General features: G+C 43.3%; 1 pseudogene; it reads left to right on the forward strand.

The window, feature by feature from the left end:
- Nucleotides 1-4,784: 4,784 nt before the first annotated feature.
- LOC120051171 lies at nt 4,785-15,657 on the forward strand (annotated as a pseudogene).
- Nucleotides 15,658-19,522: the final 3,865 nt, after the last annotated feature.

The following is a 19,522-nucleotide window of genomic DNA, read 5'->3' on the forward strand; positions in this document are numbered from 1 at the left end:
TAACATGAAAACAGCCTAACCAGCTCTGCTAGGGCAAGTAAAATGGCCAGAGTGAGGGGTTCTCTCATTTATGTCTGGAAGTACTGTAACTAGCAAGTTAGCTAACTTTAGCCAGTTAGCTTGGGTGCTTGACTGTTGTTGAGAGGTCAGAACGCTCGGATCAACCCTACTCCTCGGCCAGAGCGTCCAGTATGTGTTTGAATGTTAAATGACGAGACAGAGGCACTGATGCGAGTAACCAGTCTTGTTCAGTACATTACAATACATCCGGGTATCTCAAGCACACCGGTAAAACACTGGAGTTGCAGTAATTAACATTTACCAACAGATGGCATCACTGTGCCATCTTACACCCATAACATCTTCCCTTTTATAAAATAGGACAGGAGCTGTCAATTCACTAACAAAACAAACCTAGTAATAATTTCCAACATGAACAGTTTTGTTTTGTTTTTTCCCCCCAGGTAACAACTTAACACATTTTGATACTCTCTTCACTTTTATCTCTGTCTGTCAACAATCCCTAATGGGAAACCTACAGACGCCCGCAGCGTGAAAAGACAGGGGGCTTGTCTGCGAGGACTGCGGGTTCCCACACAGGCGTGTCACCTGACTGTCTAAGGGGAGTATTGATGGGCGTGGGAGCGGCCGACCTGTGATCCCCTGGCTCTTCGCCCAGTGCCTCAGGCCCCATGTGACTTGCTGGGGTTCCGTCTTTTGTCATGCGACCCCTTTGACCATCAGGGTTCTGAGTAGGTGCTGGCTCAGCAATCCAAAGGTCAACCCTGTTACGACGGTACAGTGATCCATTCACTTCGACCAAGTAGGAGCGTGGTGCCACTTTCTGTACACAGGATCCGAGTCTGCAGAGGCCCGTCCGGTCCCCTGGTAGTGGCTTCATTCACACCGTTTCACCCACCCTGAGCTCAGGTAAGTCTTTTGCTGATTTGTCGTAGATGAACTTGGAGACCTGTCTTCTGTGACGTAGCTTCACCAGCACATCTGTCACCACACATGGCTCCAGGAGAGTGCTGGCTACTGGCAGAGCTGCTTTTAAGCACTGTGCCATGAGGCGCTGGGCCGGGCTGCTATCCATGCCTTCTGTCGGGGTATTGCGCCACTGCAGGATTGCTTTCCAGGCAACTTTGCCCTCTCGCAAAATCGTTCTTTGCGATTTTGACTGCGGACTCCGCCTTCCCATTAGCTTTTGAGTGTCGTGGTGATTGCAGCGTTTGATCGTTGTCTCTGCTGAGAGGTTGGGGAGGAGGTCAATCTCCCAGAAGTCTGAGTAATGATCGACTACCAGCAGAAAGTCTTTGCCACTGTGCTGGAAGAGATCTAGATTTACTATCTGCCAGGGGCGCATCGGTAGCTCGTGGGACATCATCGTCTCTCTCTGTTGCTCAATGGCATATTTATTGACATCGTTTTTGATTTCACTCTGTATTACTGGCCAATACAGTGTGTCACGTGCTTGTCTGTAACAGGCCTCACCTCCTATGTGACTTGCGTGCACGCGCGCCAACATCTCAGGGCGCAGAGACCGGGGAATAACGACTCTCTGACCCTTGAATATTACTCCGTTTTGAACACTGAGCTCCTCTTTGACTGGCCGATATTCTCTGATGGCTAAAACAGTTTCTTCCTAGCAGTCGGGCCAGCCCATCAGAATCACAGACCTCAAAGCCTGGAGTTGCTCGTCCCTGTCTGTGTGCGGTCTGATTTGTATAAGGCGCCGGTCCGTAACATTGAGGTAGTCAGCCTGGTTGATGTGTTCAACATCCACTTGCTCTGTTTGTAAGCTGCACACTGCATGTCGTTCATGCATGGAGCGTGTGTGAGTGCCTGATGCAGTAGCCCTGCTGAGCGTGTCACTCACATACATCTCTGGCCCTGGCTTATACACCACCTTGAGGTTGTAGTTTTGTAGGGCCAGTAGCATGCTCTGCAGTCATTTCGGGGCATTCAGGAGAGGCTTGCTGAATATAGCAATAAGGTGCTTGTGATCTGTCTCTGTGGTAATATTGTCGCGCCCGTACAGGTAGTGGTGGAAGCGTTGGCATGCAAACACAATGCTGAGGCACTCCTTCTCTATCTGGGCATAGTTCTGCTCTGTTGGGGTGAGTGCCCTAGAGGCGAATGCCACAGGCTGGCCCTCCTGCATGAGGCAACAGCCAAGTCCATACGGGCTTGAGTCACTCTGAATCGTGACAGGTTTTGACACATTGTAGTATCACAGTACAGGTGTCTGGGTGACCAGTTGTTTTATTTCCCTCACCGCTGCGTCATGTTTTGGGAGCCAATGCTAGATGGTGTCCTTGTCCATGAGCCTCCTTAGTGGCTCACACATTTCAGAGAGCCGCGGTAGGAACTTGGCCAGGTAGGTGACGAATCCGACGAAGCGCTGCACTCCCTTCACGTCAGATGGGTGGGGCATTTCCAAGACAGCCTTCACTTTTTCAGGATCCGCCTTCAATCCGGTGGAGGACAAGATGTGGCCATGACCTCTGGCACTTTAAACTGAAGCTTTTTTATGCTTAGCCTTAGCTTGACCTGTCTGCATCTGACCATCAGGGCTAGCAGCTTGGAGTCATGGTCACATTCTGCCTCCTCATCACTGTCCCCACAGCCCACTAGGAGGATGTCATCTGCTATGGGTTCCACGCCACTGAGTCCCATCAACAGCTCGTGCTGTTTCCGCTGATACACCTCTGGACCCACGGAGACACCAAACGGGAGCTTCAACCACCTCTTCCTGCCCCAGGGTGTCCAAAAGGTGGTCATGTAGCTGCTGGGCTCGTCGAGCTTGCACTGCAGGAAGGCATCTCTGGCGTCCACGAGCGTGAAGACTCCGGCCTTTGGGAGCTTGTAAAGAACATCCTCCAACGTGGGCATAATGTAATGTGAACGTCGCAGAGCCCGGTTGATGTGTTTAGGATCAATGCATATCCGTAGCTTGTCTGGTTTCTTGACGATAACCATATTACTTATCCAGTCTGTAGGCTCGGTGACGGATATGATGTGGCCATCTGCTTCGTATTTGTCAAGCTGAGCCTTTGTAGCTGCTTTCATGGCCACTGGTACGTTGCGGTCTAATCTCCGAATTTACGAATGAACAATCTGACAAAGCTCTGAATTTACGAACGCCCAGAGCGCTCTTTAGCACTCCAGAGTGAATTTACAAACGCACCCTCTTTTTTGTTTTATATTTTTAATTGCTCTTAAAAAAAGCGTGGAGGGCATTGTCAAAATGATGAACTTTATTTAAACCAATCAGCTAAGAAATATATGTATACGAATCACGTTGTATGACCAATCACCTCTTTTTAAAATGACGCGAGAACACCCAATTATCTATCACTCCTTGAATACAAACCGGTTTGTTGTCGCTAAAAATGCAGACAGCGCTAAATAGTAGATAATACACAACTTCAGTTACTGTAGTTATCATTACAGTATGAAGTGAGAACGTTCTTGGATTCGGAGGAAAGCTTTCACCGTGTCCTCCTCCGGTAAGGAAACAGCTAGATAACCACTTTCCTTGCTTCCTCACGACAGAGCATCTTGGCCTGATTCGGCGAAGCTAGTAGGACGTCCGTCCAGCAGCATCTTCGTTTGTTCCCCTTCATAGCAAAATCATGTTGCATTCCGAAAGATATGCTTAAAATCTGTCTAGCTTGTGAAATGAGGCCTAACGTTACATTATTGCATGATAGGGTCACAGAGGTTCACAAGCAAGCTGGGTTAAGGATTGGTGTCCCTTCCACTGGATGGTTGAGCTAACGTAGGCTAATGCAATTAGCATGAAGTTGTAAGTAACAAGAATATTTCCCAGGACATAGACATATATGATATTGGCAGAAAGCTTAAATTCTTGTTAATCTAACTGCACTGTCCAATTTACTGTAGCTATTACAGTGAAATAATGCAATGCTATTATTTGAGGAGAGTGCACAATTTTGAACGTGAAAAGTTATTAATAAAGAAATTAGGCACATTTGGGCAGTCTTGATACAAAAAATGTTAACAGAAATGCAATGGTTCATTGGATAAGTCCACAACTTTGCACATACACTGCTGCCATCTAGTGGCCAACATCTAAATTACACCTTGGCTGGAATAATACATTATGGCCTTTCTCTTGCATTTCAAAGATGATGGTACAAAAAACTACAAAATAACGTTTTTTTTCCTTTGTATTATCTTTTACCAGATCTATTGTGTTATATTCTCCTACATTCCTTTCACATTTCCACAAACCTCAAAGTGTTTCCTTTCAAATGGTACAAAGAATATGCATATCCTTGCTTCAGGGCCTGAGCTACAGGCAGTTAGATTTGGGTATGTCATTTTAGGCAAAAATTGGGGGGAAAGGGGCGGATCCCTTAACTAATTAGCTAGACTATATATGCTATCTTCAAAGCTAGCTACAGTAGCTAGCAAGCAAGCTATATGTGGCCACTAAATCAACAGTCAACTCCAAACGATTCCAGTTTTCTCTCATTGGGGCCTGAATTCCTTTCCTTTCCCTTTTAAATTCTGACTACCCTTCTTATGTAATGTGTTGGCTATCATCACGAGAGCTTATGAATCACAACAATAAACACTAAGCTATTACATGTTTATTGCTTGGTCCTGTACACAGGCTTATCTAGTATCTGTAAGAGGTCTCTCGTTTTTGCTTTTGTTGGGGATTACAGAGACTGATGTGTACAATATTATGTTTAATCTCACCATTGCTTCTTTCATTTTCTATTACCAACTATAGTGTCCAGTCCTGAGCGATGGAGGCTCTAATTCCCATCATCAACCGGCTCCAGGAAGTCTTCATGACAATGGGGGCAGAGATCATACAGCTGCCTCAGATAGTGGTGGTTGGATCTCAGGTCATTACAGAATCAAAATGCAAGAATCAACTGTTACCTGTTACACTGGAAAATTATGCTTTTGTTGAAATGAACAGATCAATGTCCAGGGAGATGAAGAATAAATAAGAAAGAAATAATAGCAATGAATCATTAATGTAGCTAAGTGTCAAAGCCTTTCTAAAATCAATCTCCTCTCTTCCCATTACAGAGCAGCGCCAAGAGTTCTATGTTCGAGAGTCTGGTTGGAAGGTATTGTTTTGCCTCGGGGATCAGGGATAGTCACACGGCGACCCCTAGTGTTACAGCTGGTTAATGTGCCCCCATTGGTGGAGAGGATTCTGCAAGAAAAAATGGTATGGACTTGACACAGAACAGAGACGTGACTGTCACTTTAAACCCAATCTCGTGTTACTTCTAGCAGACATACTGGACACACTTATACAAACCAAACCCAGTCCAGTTGACATGTATTCAATTAATTTCAATATTATCTCGCATGCATGTAGTTTCACTCACTGGATAAAAATATTTCAGAGATTTTGTGATTTTGTAACATATTTACTTTCCCTTCACTGCTTTTCTCAGGAAATGCGGTAAAACAAAAAAGCAAACACCTACCCAGGTCTTTAATTCCATAGTTTATCTGCATGGACCAGTTGTGTTGTCACTCGTCTTAATATCGTCTTGTGATCTTCATCATTTTTCATTTACTCTGTCTAATCATCACATCAACTTACAAACTCTGTTTCTGTCATATTGCCTTCTATACTGATAAACCCCATCCAAGTCTATGTTTTATATGTGATATGAATATTTCCTTTGTTTGCACATTATTTTACACTCATTACTTTATATTTTGTCAAGGGATCAAGGCTGGGGAATGGGGCACATTCCTTCACAGCAAGAACCAGGTATGTGACACCATCATTTGCTATGCACGTATATTTAGCTGTTTTGCAATGCACATTGTGAGGGTTTCCAAATTTGTAGAACAGCATTGCATTGTCTGAGAGTCTTGGCACTTGTTTGTCCAGTGTTGTAGTACTCTAGACAGGTCTCGAGACCACATATTGAGCATCTCGGTCTTGTCGAATATAGTTGTACTCCGTCTTGACTCGTTCTCGGACAGTGAGGACTCGTAATTTCTTCCCGAGACCAGCGGAGTAAAAAACTAAATTATCAGCTTCCAGTCAGTCAGCACATAAAACCGCTTCGAAAGGCTAAATATATGCACTCCTTTCTTGAAACATTATTATCTTAACAGCCTTTATTATAGACATGTTTGCGCAGTGTGACAGGTTTGTGATTCTGAAAGAACAGCAACTGTAAGACCAGTGCATTTATGTAATAGTGTACTTTTTGTGAAACACAAAGGGCCAGTTCTGCCGTGTAGGGTATAAACAGTATATACCCACTTGTTTTTCTGTGGGCATTGCTTATACTCCTTAATCTCTACTGATGTGTATCAAAGTTGATTTGAGTAGTGTAGTGGCAGTATATGACTTAACAGTATCAATTATATAGTACAATAGAGAACATGCACAGTAGCCTACACAGTCGCAATTTTGTGATATCCAATTGGTAGAGAGCCATGCGTCCTCTGAAACACCGCCCAGCCAAGCCGCACTGGAAGCCAGCCACACCATTGTGTCGGAGGAAACACCGTACAACTGGCGACTGTGTCAGTGTGCATGCGCCTGGCCTGCCACAGGAGTCGCTAGAGCGTGATGGGACAAGGACATCCCGGCCAGCCAAACCCTCCCCTAACCCATACGATGCTGGGCCAATTGTGCGCCGTCTCCGGGTTGCGGCCGGCTGCGACTTTGCCCGAGATCGAAGCCGACTCTGTCCTGACGCTTCAAGCACTGCGATGCATTGCCTGCGCCACTCGGAAGGCCTTGTCCGAAGTGTTGGTTAGTAGGCTATTTGTAATGCGCAATTGTCATCATGCCTGTTTGCATCAGGGGCGTAGACATGGATGGGCATGGGTGGACAGAGGCCCACTCACTGGGAAGCCAGGCCCTGGCAGGCCCACCCCATCATATTGATGTGGTTTAAGCATTGTTGTGTACTAAGATCATCAAAGTTTGGTATTTTTTTCTATTAAAAAAATATTTGAGGGTGAAAATCTGTAGGAGAACTCATTAAAAAAAACATAGGAAAACAGGAGTTTTCACACAGGGTGCTTTTCCTTTGCTTGGCGGGAACTTTTTGCCTAAATTAAAGTATACCCACTTCTCCAGGCACCACTGCATAGGGTTGATCAAAAGGCAGCAGTCACACACAGCATGATCTTAAAGGATAAGGCCCTCTCTGAAGGCGTTGAAGACCCGTTGTTCTCCACTGTGTTTTGGGTTAGTAATAATTTCCCTCATTATGCATTTTTTGCACTTTTCTGAATGTCTAAAGAATCCATATGTTGTTCTGAAATATGAACACAGAAATACTGGACACTTTGAACTCTTAATTATGGTGGTGATTTGACAATTGTCAAATCATGGTCTCGAAATGGACTCGCATTTTTCTGGTCTCGATCTTGACTCGGTCTCAGACCCTTGTCCCCCTCCGGTCTTGGTCTTGACTCGGACTCGATTTGCCCCGGTCTTGGTCTTGAATCGGTCTCGCTTTAGGTGGTCTCAAACACACTGTATCTCCTAATGTCATGCTGCTAGGGGTGTTGGTGAAGTCGATATTTCAGTATCCCATCTCTCTGTTTGCATTATAGATTTTCTCAGATTTCCTGGAGATTCGCAAGGAGATTGAAGAAGAGACTGAACGTAGCTTGGGAGGCAACAAGGTTTGAATAAATAGTTGTCGGTAAATATGGCTTATCTCCAGTTTATGAGCTACTGATTTAATTTATCTGCTTCTCTATCGCCATCTGTATTTCCTCTCGTGACCCCTAGGGAATCAGCCCTGAGCCCATCTGTTTTAAGATTTTCTCTCCTCATGTCCTCAATCTCACACTGGTTGATTTGCCAGGAAAAACCAAGGTAATCCCAACCAGTGTATTAATCCCACTTACTTGAATATGCAGAAGTATGACGTTCCTCATGGTAAAATAAATACCATTACTCATTGAAAACAAATACATATGTATATTTATTTACAGTATTGTAGAGTTATTTATTTATTGTTGATGTACAAGGTTCCAGTTGGAGACTAGCCAGAGAACAGAAGCTCAAGTCCAAGACATGATTCTATTCTTCATCTCCAACCCCAACTCCCTTATCCTCTGTCTCCTGCCAACTCTGACTTGGCCACCTCTGATGCCATTAAATTGGCTTGGGAGGTCGTCCCAGATGCTGAGGCATACTGTACACTTACGCTCCTTAATTTTTCAGTGTATATGTATTGTTTGTTCATTGATATAAATATCAGTAAACCTGGTCAATGTTACTTTTTAGGTTTGACCTCAGTGAACTTTAAGATCAGTGACTCCTAAATGCACAACACCTTTTAGAGGACATAATGAACTGCCATTCAAATGCTGTTAGTATGTATGTATATGAGAGCCATGGACAAAAGAGGCTTGTCTTTACCCCATTTTTTGTGCCCATGTGTGTCTTGCAGGCCGTAGAACACTGCTGGTGGTCAGTAAGCTGGACCTGATGGACGCAGGCACAGATGCTCTGGAGGTCTTACTGGGTCGGGTCATTCCAGTGCAGCTTGGAATTGTGGGAGTGGTCAACAGGTTTGTCTATATCATATGCCTATAACTTATCTAACAGATGTATCTCATTTTTACTGGATGATGTCGCCACGATGCTTAAAAAGATGCAGCAGTGGAAGATGGCATACAAAAATATGATGAATGTACCACCTATCAGACTGAGTATGATGGATCTGAGTCATTTGTGTCGTTAAATTAACTCTGGTACCCTCAGAGACCTTAAAGCTATAAATAACAAATGTTCCAATGTCTCTGCTATTCACCAGCTCAATTTAGTTGCATCTGCCAAACAATCATTCAGCAATTAAAGATTTCTGTCTCCCCACTTTGAGATCGATATTAGGATCTCACACACCCTGCTGAAATATGTGTGCCGTGTCTTGCTCATTGGTTATGTGAGTGATTTTTCACCAAGGTTGCAAGATTGCCAAAAAACAACATATCCACTCTTCAGAGGCTGAAATGTTACATTTTCAGAAGCAATTTCACTGAGCTGAGTCAATCATAGCAACTCACAGGGAAGGCTGTCTGAAGTCAGTAGGCTAGCACACTCCCCCAGAGTGCTGAAGATGAGTTTTTTAAAGAAATGTTACAGATACAGTAACGGCCTTTTCAAAAGTGCTTCATCCTGTAATTGAGGTGTATTATTTCCTGCTATGCTGGAGCTAACTGGTGACTATTTGATCACGCAGAGCCACTGTGAAGTCTTTAACTCCAGCTGTCACTCTCCACATTTCTCCCTTCTAGGAGCCAGCATGACATCAACACCCAAAAGAGCATAGAGGACATGGCGCGGGATGAGCAGGCCTTCCTCCAGTGCCACTACCCTTCTCTGGCCTCCCGCTGCGGGTCTTGCTACCTGGCCCACACCCTGAGCCGCTTCCTCATGCTCCACATCCGGGACTGCCTGCCGGAGTTGAAGACCCGTGTGACGGTGCTAGGTGCCCAGTACCAGGCCTGGTTCAGCAGCTACGGCCAGCCAGTAGAGGACCATAGCACCACCCTGCTGCAGATGGTCACCAAATTTGCCAGCAACTACTGCAACACCATCGAGGGCACTGCCACACACATCCAGACATCTGAGCTGTGAGTAGTTCAACTGCTTTAGGCTACTTTCTCCAGGCAGCAGTCATCTTTCAGTATTTTATATTGTATTGAGCGACTCGCAATCATTGACCACCAAATATCTAGCAACCACCTAGATGCTGCACAGCTGCCATTTTGTGACAGGAAACTCACCACACAATGGTTATTCTGCTGAATGCATTTCACTTAGGCAGGCGTTTTATTTATTTTAGTGTAGAAAATATTTTTAGGGGGTAGATCAGCATTAATACTGCAGATTGTAGCTTCCATCAATGTAATTGTCTGCATCATTTCCAATTCCCCATATATTTTGGGGGTAAATATAGACAGTACCGGCCAAATGTTTGGACACTCATTGGCCTTCAAGAAGGCAGACATTAAGTCAAAATGTGATTGGTTGATTCAACTGTCACTCAACATTTGGCCCTAATGCAGTTCAATGGAAGATGCCTTTATCTAGCTTCTGATGGCCTAGCCAATGGCTAACTTAGCTCGCTAGATTTATCTCCCCAGAGACCAGCAAAGAAAAATCTTGATTGGATATTTTTCTTCTCTTCAGTGTTAATCGCTTCAGTTTTTGTTGGAAAGGGTTCAATCAAAAAAATCTTTGAAAATTAATTATTATTGTTATTATAATCATTCCTTTATAAATCCTTAGGCCCTCTCTGAAGGCGTTGAAGACCCGTTGTTCTCCACTGTGTTTTGGGTTAGTAATAATTTCCCTCAGTATACATTTTTTGCACTAGCTTGGGAGGCAACAAGGTTTGGATAAATAGTTGTCGGTAAATATGGCTTATCTCTAGTTTATGAGCTACTGATTTAATTTATCTGCTTCTCTATCGCCATCTGTATTTCCTCTCGTGACCCCCAGGGAATCAGCCCTAAGCCCATCTATTTGAAGATTTTCTCTCCTCATGTCCTCAATCTCACACTGGTTGATTTGCCAGGAAAAACCAAGGTAATCCCAACCAGTGTATTAATCCCACTTACTTCAATATGCAGAACTATGACGTTCCTCATGGTAAAATAAATACCATTACTCATTGAAAACAAATACATATGTATATTTATTTACAGTATTGTAGAGTTATTTATTTATTGTTGATGTACAAGGTTCCAGTCCGGTAAATATAGACAGTACCGGTCAAATGTTTGGACACTCATACTCATTCCAGGGTTTTTCTTTATTTTTTACTATTTTCTACTGTTGGATTCGATACTTTGAACATTGAGATATTAAAGACATGATAGATCAAACGCATAGTATATAAAGGAGTGAGATCTGTAGAAAGACAGAGTGGCTGTGGAATGTGCTGGGTGCACGGGAGGAGATCAAAGGATTGCTCTAGGGGAGGCAGATGGACATCTGTGGATTAGGCGAAGGAGGGGTTGTGGTCAGGAGGTGAGGTCAGATCCCCTGAAGGGAGTAATAAGGGTTTACTACCCTTTTCCTGTGGAACCATAAGATGTAAGGATTGGAGAGAAGGAGGAGGGTCTTAAGTGGGATATACAGTTGAAATCGGAAGTTTACATACACTTAGGTTAGAGTCATTAAAACTCGTTTTTCAACCACTCCACAAATTTCTTGTTAACAAACTATAGTTTTGGCAAGTCGATTAGGCCATCTACTTTGTGCATGACACAAGTCATTTTTCCAACAATTGTTTACAGACAGATTATTTCACTTATAATTCACTGTATCACAATTCCAATGGGTCAGAAGTTTACATACACTAAGTTGACTTTGCCTTTAAACAGCTTGGAAAATTCCAGAAAATGATGTCATGGCTTTAGAAGGTTCTGATAGGCTAATTGACATCATTTGAGTCAATTGGAGGTGTACCTGTGGATGTATTTCAAGGCCTACCTTCAAACGCAGTGCCACTTTGCTTGACATCATGGGAAAATCAAAAGAAATCAGCCAAGACCTCAGAAAAAAAATTGTAGCCCTCCACAAGTCTGGTTCATCCTTGGGAGCAATTTCCAAACACCTGAAGGTACCACGTTCATCTGTACAAACATTAGTACGCAAGTATAAACACCATGGGACCACGCAGCCGTCATACCGCTCAGGAAGGACACGCGTTCTGTCTCCTAGAGATGAACGTACTTTGGTGCGAAAAGTGCAAATCAATCCCAGAACAACAGCAAAGGACCTTGTGCAGATGCTGGAGGAAACAGGCACAAATGTATCTATATCCACAGTAAAACGAGTCCTATATCGACATAACCTGAAAGGCCACTCAGCAAGGAAGAAGCCACTGCTCCAAAACCGCCATAAAAAAGCCAGACTACGGTTTGCAACTGCACATGGGGACAAAGATCATACTTTTTGGAGAAATGTCCTCTGGTCTGATGAAACAAAAATAGAACCGTTTGGGCATAATGACCATCGTTATGTTTGGAGGAAAATGGGGGAGGCTTGCAAGCCGAAGAACACCATCCCAACTGTGAAGCACGGGGGTGGCAGCATCATGTTGTATGGGTGCTTTGCTACAGGATGGACTGGTGCACTTCACAAAATAGATGGCATCATGAGAAAGAAAAATTATGTTGATATATTGAAGCAACATCTCAAGACATCAGTCAGGAAGTTAAAGCTTGGTTGCAAATGGGTCTTCCAAATGGACAATGACCTCAAGCATACTTCCAAAGTTATGGCTTAAGGACAACAAAGTCAAGGTATTGGAGTGGCCATCACAAAGCCCTGACATCAATCCTATAGAAATTTTGTTGGCACAATTGAAAAAGTGTGTGCGAGCAAGTAGGCCTACACACCTGACTCAGTTACACCAGCTCTGTCAGGAGGAATGGGACAAAATTCACCCAACTTATTGTGGGAAGCTTGTGGAAGGCTACCCGAAACGTTTGACCCAAGTTAAACAATTTAAAGGCAATGCTACCAAATACTAATTGAGTGTATGTAAACTTCTGACCCACTGGGAATGTGATAAAATAAATAAAAGCTGAAATAAATCTGTCTCTACTATTATTCTGACATTTCACATTCTTAAAATAAAGTGGTGATCCTAATTGACCTAAAACAGGGAATTTTTACTAGGATTAAATGTCAGGAATTGTGAAAAACTGAGTTTAAATGTATTTGGCTAAGGTGTATGTAAACTTCCGACTTCAACTGTATATACCTGTGATGGTGAGAAATGTTTGGTTGTCTGAATTACAGCTGTAAAGACCCTTGGGTAAGAATTAAACTTGGTTAAGCTTCTCTAGTGCTCTAGAGTTATTTACTCTGAAAAATAAGAACCTAACACTACATTGTAGAATAATAGTGAAGACATCAAAACTATGAAATAACACATATGGAATCATATAGTAACCAAAAAAGTGTTAAACAAATCTAAATATATTTTATATTTGAGATTCTTCAAAGTAGCCATCCATTGCCTTGATGGCAGCTTTGTACATGATTCCATGTGTTATTTTATAGTTTTGATGTCTTCTATTATTCTATAATGTAAAAATAAAGAAAAACCCTTGAATGAGTAGATGTGTCCAAACCTTTTGACTGGTACTGTGTGTGTATATAATATATTTTCCTTTATTATTTTCCCCTGACCCTACCACCCCTCCCCTATTGGAGTAACCTAACGGACAGCAATACTTAAGATTCTACATTTTATGGACACAATGTATTTTACAGTAGTTATCGTTTGTTTTGTTTTGAATCCCATCCTTCAGCTACTCTCAACCGCTCCCGTCTATCTCTGAAGACCATCCAGTTCTATTTGCCATATTTTGTTCAACTGTGCTGTGCTGTTTCACAAAAGTTCTGAACCTTTCTATTCTCATAGTTTCTACAGATTGTAAATTAAATAAACATTTTTACTAAAAGTATTATTATATTATTGATCGATTTACTGACTTTTCAAATCACCCATTAGTGCTATCTGCAGAGTTAGCTCCAGGTAAATGTTGCAGGCGTTTATTGTATTTCTTGGGCTCATTGTTACTTTGTAGGTGTTCATGCATTGGCATTTCATATTTTGCAGCTTCATTTCAATAGCTCTTGTACCACTCAGTGATTTATTGATTTCCTCAAGCATGTGAAGCAAGTATTGACTCAGTCTTACTGACTGCATCTGAAGTTGACATCCCTCACACACAGCCACTGATATGGCTTCCTCTGTCCTCCTCTCTTGTCAGCTGCAGAGGGGCTCGTATCTGCTACATATTCCATGAGACCTTTGGCCTCACTCCTCAGTCTACCGATCCCTTGGGGGGCTTAACGGAGCTTGCCATCCTCACTGCAATCCGCAATGCTACAATAATAACCACCAGCTCCAATTGAATTGTCCGTGTCTAGGTTAAACAGATCTTTTGAATAGTTTTCCATTAAAGCTAATGGATGTAGAGAAGCACATGAGTTATGTTAACAGAGGGCTTTGTGTGTGTGGTGCTTCAGGGTCCGCAACCGGCCCTCTTTGTGCCTGAGATTTCCTTTGAGCTGCTAGTGAAGAGGCAGATCAAGCGTCTGGAGGAACCCAGCCTACGCTGTGTGGAGCTGGTCCACGAGGAGCTACAGAGGATCATCCAGCACTGCTCCTCCTACAGCACACCGGTACGCTACACACTGCACAACACATACTACAAAGCATTCACTTAAAGCTATGACAACCCTGAAACAAATTGTAATATAATTGTATTCTGGCATGCTGTGTGTTTGTCAGGAGCTCCTTCGGTTTCCCAAGCTGCACGACTCCATTGTGGAGGTGGTGACTAGTTTACTCAGGAAGCGCTTGCCCATTACTAATGACATGGTAAGACAGTTCATTTTTGTGATTTACTTTAAAAAAATTATTACAGATCTTACTGAATGTAATTATTCTACAATTTAATGCTATTCCTTACTGGACGTCTGTCTGTGTTTGTGGATGATTCCGAGCAGGTCCACAAATTGGTTCAAATTGAGCTTGCTTACATCAAAGCACCCAGAATTCACTGATGCTGCTCAGGTCTCAGCATCTGTCAACAGGTAATTCTGTCTCAACTCAAAGCAGATGTTCTGCTTTCATGCATGTCGATGAGCCTAATGTTGACCAGAGGGCTCGAGTGTGATGCTGTCTTTTCATGCCAGTATGGACTTCACTTTTAAGGAATTTCACTAAGCCAGTTGTGAAATTTACTTGAATGACTTTTAACATGTTACTAGAACAGACAAACTGAATTGAACCCCTCATTTCACCTATTTTAGGGCCAGCAGGATGGAGAGAAATACTGGAAGAATGAGAAAATGGCTGAGGAGAATGCACAAGTGGCAGGTTTCAGCAGCCCTGTAAAGGGCCAGGCCATCAACTTCCTGGACACAGTGAGTAGTGGAATCAGCAGTCAGAACTGACCCAGCGCTAGCCTGTAGAGCAGCACTGTATCAAATTAGATCTGTGACAGATTGTAACATCTGACCCCTTCTCTGTTTGCCAGGCGGTGCTGGCGTCCCGCAAGCTGAGTACCAGAGAGACTGAGGTCATCCAACGCCTCATCAAATGCTACTTACTTATCGTCCGCAAGAGCATTCAGGACCGTTCAGAGACCAGAGCTCCAGAGCACCTAGGGGTGTTATTTATATATCCAGTTAGTGGTGAGTTGAGCCTTGCCTGTCCTGGTGTGTTAGCTAACTGTGTGTCTTAGGACTTGTGTGTCTGCAGTGTGCCCAAGACAGTGATGCACTTCCTGGTGAACTTTGTGAAGGAGCGTCTGCAGAGTGAGCTGGTGGGCCAGCTGTACAAACATAACCTGCTGCAGGAGCTTCTCATCGAGTCCCAGGATACAGCACAACAGAGGACAGAGGTGGCCCAGATGCTGGAGGTACTGTATGGGTGCTACTGGTATCCCTACTTACTGGGTGTAGACTTTCATGCACTTTATATTGTACTTTCTGTTTCTCCCTTTAACACCAGTATCATCTCCTTTCTTTCTTTCTTCCTTTCTCTCCTTCCTCAGGCTCTCCAAAAAGACAGCAACAACATCATCTCGGATATTTGGGAGACACCTGTGGTAGCCCAATGCAACTGACCGTGCCCCACTGATCGCATGTCTTTGAGAGTGTAGGTGAGAATGTGAGTACTGTATGGTAATACCACTGAGCTCACACTGACCATAGCACATCCAGCTGTCCTTTTTGTCTGTCCACTGGCCTCTTGGCTGGAGGATTTTGACCATTGTGTCTCAGGCAGAGCTGGTCCATTGTATTGAGTTGGCCATAATGTGAGACACCCATGATCAAAAACAAAGTAAGTGCAACAATCGTCTGTCTAAATGTCTGTTGGGTCTTTTGGTTGTGGTTGTAAATGTGTTTTTATAATGTGCAGTATTAAGTTGTTTTCTAGGGTCTTTATTGCGTCATGGCACAGGTTGTACATGTACTGCTACGTTTGTTTTCATTGATGTATCTATTTATGGAAGAGTGATCTCAAACCATGATCCCAGTTTCTGAAGGTATGTGTGCCGAGTAAATATAATCAGCCTGTTATTGGTTTCTCCTTTTAATTTTTTTGTGACATTCTGTAAAGATGAACAGAGGGAGAAAACCAAACATTATACACTATGATCCTGGTCTTCAGGGATGCTGCAGAGGTTTGGTTTGACCTGGTCTATAGGGTGGAGGGGTACAGTAGTTGTGAGCTAGAGCAGGCTTGTGTTCTTGACGCGTGTCATGTTTACATATCATTCCAGTTGTACATTTGCACTGTGTTTGTGCATATATTAGTCCCATAGCGAAGTCGTATGTTCACAACAGAATACAGCATTCCTTTTCTCAATATGAAGTTTCTAGTCAGGCTCTTCTTTCACATGTTGTTGGACAACTGAGACTACATCATTTATGAATAGCAGACACAAAGACTTGAATAGGTGTGTGTGTGTGTGTGTGTGTGTGTGTGTGTGTGTGTGTGTGTGTGTGTGTGTGTGTGTGTGTGTGTGTGTGTGTGTGTGTGTGTGTGTGTGTGTGTGTTGTAAGCTAGCTTTTCAGGAAATGCAGGATAGTTATGGTTGAGTCCAGCACTGATTTGAGGAGTATAGCGATGAAGTGTAGAAAGCCACTATGCAAAATGATTTTACTGTCCTTGGGCAGTCCTTTACTGTCCATATCTCAGAATGCATTCAAATATTGTACCCCATGTAAAAATACCCCATGTATGCAATGTGCCTCATAGAGGCAGTGTTTTGTAGAGGCAGTTTCAGAAGTCTAGATCTAGTCCTACCCAGATGACAGGGATGTTGGTGTGAGAGACTAACATGGTTCTTGATTGAACTCATGCATGCACCCGTAATTGTATTCTATTTTTTTTAATGTAGATCCCCAAGTGGAGTATGCCCATACAACTGCAGCCCTTAATTTGTGATTCGGTACTAATAGCATTGCGTGATGTTAGTGCATCTTCCCCACCCTCCATCCATTTAGCATTAGCGATTCTAAAGTTTCTCTAATATTGACATCGTAAGTACGCATCTGTTCCGTGAGCCAAAAGTCATGGAAAAGTTCCCAAAGGATGATGTTTATTCTGAAAGCCTTAAAGAGACAGGCAACAAGCACCATCTGAGCAGAAACACTAACTTCTGTGTGATCAGGGAGAGCACAGTGTCTGTTCAGTCTTTCGGAAAGGACAGTATGGCTGTGTGTGTGCATGTACGTATGTCTGAATGAGAGGATGTGCTTGTGTGCGTTTCTATTATTTAACTGTATATGTTCGACTTTACAAACTGCCTGAAAGTGCTTGTCTGACAATATTTGTGATACATGTAATTTGATGGAATGACGTCTGTTCAGATTCGATAGACTCATTAAACCCTAACAACAACAGTCTGGTCTCTGTGAGATTGCTTTGCAGGATGTCCTCAACAATTGATAAGATCTGAGAGATCATAAGATCTGCTGAGTCGTCCAATGCGTCCCCATTCAGTCCTCCAGATGGCTGCTATGACTCACAGCAGTCTGGTATCTGTCGTCATTTCCCTCTGTTCCTACTAAGCAGGTGAGCTGAAATCACCGTAGATATTTGTGGATTATTATGAGGTAAGATGGTATCCTATTCAGCATCTTGAAAAGGACAATGACAAAGTGGCCTGCATGTTGCAGAGACAGATTGACTTGCACTCACACTCCTGGCCCTGTCTGCAACCCCATTCTCCCTGCCTAGTAAGTGCAACAACACCCGTTGTAATTGAGAAAACCAGCAGGAATTTACATTTCAGCCTTATCTAAAATATTTCCATTTAGCAATGATGGATTCGCTGTCGTCTCTTGTGTGAATGTTTGTGTGTATGTGCGTACGCACACGCTGAGCAAAGACTTACTGTATATTAGTTTTGAAAGTTTGAGATGGATGATGAAGTGATTGATTAAAAAGAATACAGGAGTGTATGTAATAAGACTATAACATTATCAAACCACTCATTCATGACAGAAATATGATTAAGGAGATTGCAGTACTGTAGGTCTATACCCAGTGTAGTACATCGGTACATGGAACAATGGGTGTAAACAGTGAAGGATATGTAAAATCATCACTGTATCGTAATGAACCAAAGTGATGTGACCACAAGCAGCCCTATCTAACCATATTATCCAATCATAGCAGTCTACTAAAATAACTATACATTTCATGTTGAATAATGATAGCTCTGAGAGTGTTCCCTTTAACAAAATGTATTAGATGTGAATGCAGGAGGGAATTGGGGGAACAAAAAAGAACACATGCTTGATGGGCTCAGACTCCTGGGGTTGAAATGATATGGCCTACACCTTGTCTTCAACTGTATCCAGTTACTCTGATCAACCTCCTGAACTACCCTCCTCCCACTTTCCTCCTCGCAGAGCCCCGGCCAGACTATACCAACCAATTCCTCTCGAAGCCAAGGGGGACTCTGCTGCAGTCTGTTGGCAAAACCTTCACGTTAGACACGTGTTTCCTGCCAAATAGAGCTTGAATTTTAGTCAGCCCTCTTTTTGTATTACCTGTTAGGCTGTGATGAGATGTATCCCGTCACATGTAGTGTCCTTGATGCCCAGGCTGTGCTCCCCTCCCCTCGGTGTGCCAGTCAGGAGAGAAGCCTGAACAAAGCCATGATAGAAGAGCTGCTGGGAGAGTGAAAGAACTGATACTCTCACTGACTGTCGCCTGGACAACCGGGCACAGGAGGGAGGGAAGAGTGAGAGAAAGGGAGAAAACAACAAAACATAATTGTCATGGTGGCCAAGACTCATTGAGGAACATAAAGATCTCATAAGTCTTGTATCAGAGAGGCTGCACAAAGGTGCAGGCGCTCTCCCTAGTGGAGCTAGAACACTGAACATTAAACAGAGATCAACAGAGCGAATCAAGTGAACATCTGGAGAACAAGTTTGAAATGAAATTGTTCAGCACAGGTTTGCATCCTCAAAGGACTCCATAGGGCTGCACATCCCGTCAGTTCATACCTCTACTCCTCAGGCTCAGGTAAGATTCTCCGGCTTTGCCGTACTCTGCAGTAAATGGAGCTCTCAGGTGGATTGAGAAGTTTCAGAGACCTTCGCTTGCTGTAATGGGATGGTTTTATTTTTTTATCTGTCGTCAAACTTCAAATGGCTCTGTAAATCTCCAGGCAATCACTCTTCTTCTGCAATCCCCCACCATCTCCCCCAGGTGTAGCAGCAGTAGTGAGATTTCAGATTTGGGTTTATGGTACTTGCATGTGTTGAGGGGGTCATCCGTGTTTGCAAATATCAAACAAATTACAGTAGGTACAAATGGAGCATGAGTGTAAGGTCTTTATACTTGAACTATGCTGAACCTTTATATCCTAGGGATCTGTGAAGAATAGAGGCATCACCCTCAGTGATTCCCCTTTAGTGATATACTCAGTGCTCATACATAAGCAAGGTCTGTCGTCTGGCACGCTA

The sequence above is a fragment of the Salvelinus namaycush genome, chromosome 1, assembly GCF_016432855.1.
Source record: "Salvelinus namaycush isolate Seneca chromosome 1, SaNama_1.0, whole genome shotgun sequence".
Classification (NCBI taxonomy): Eukaryota; Metazoa; Chordata; class Actinopteri; order Salmoniformes; family Salmonidae; genus Salvelinus; species Salvelinus namaycush.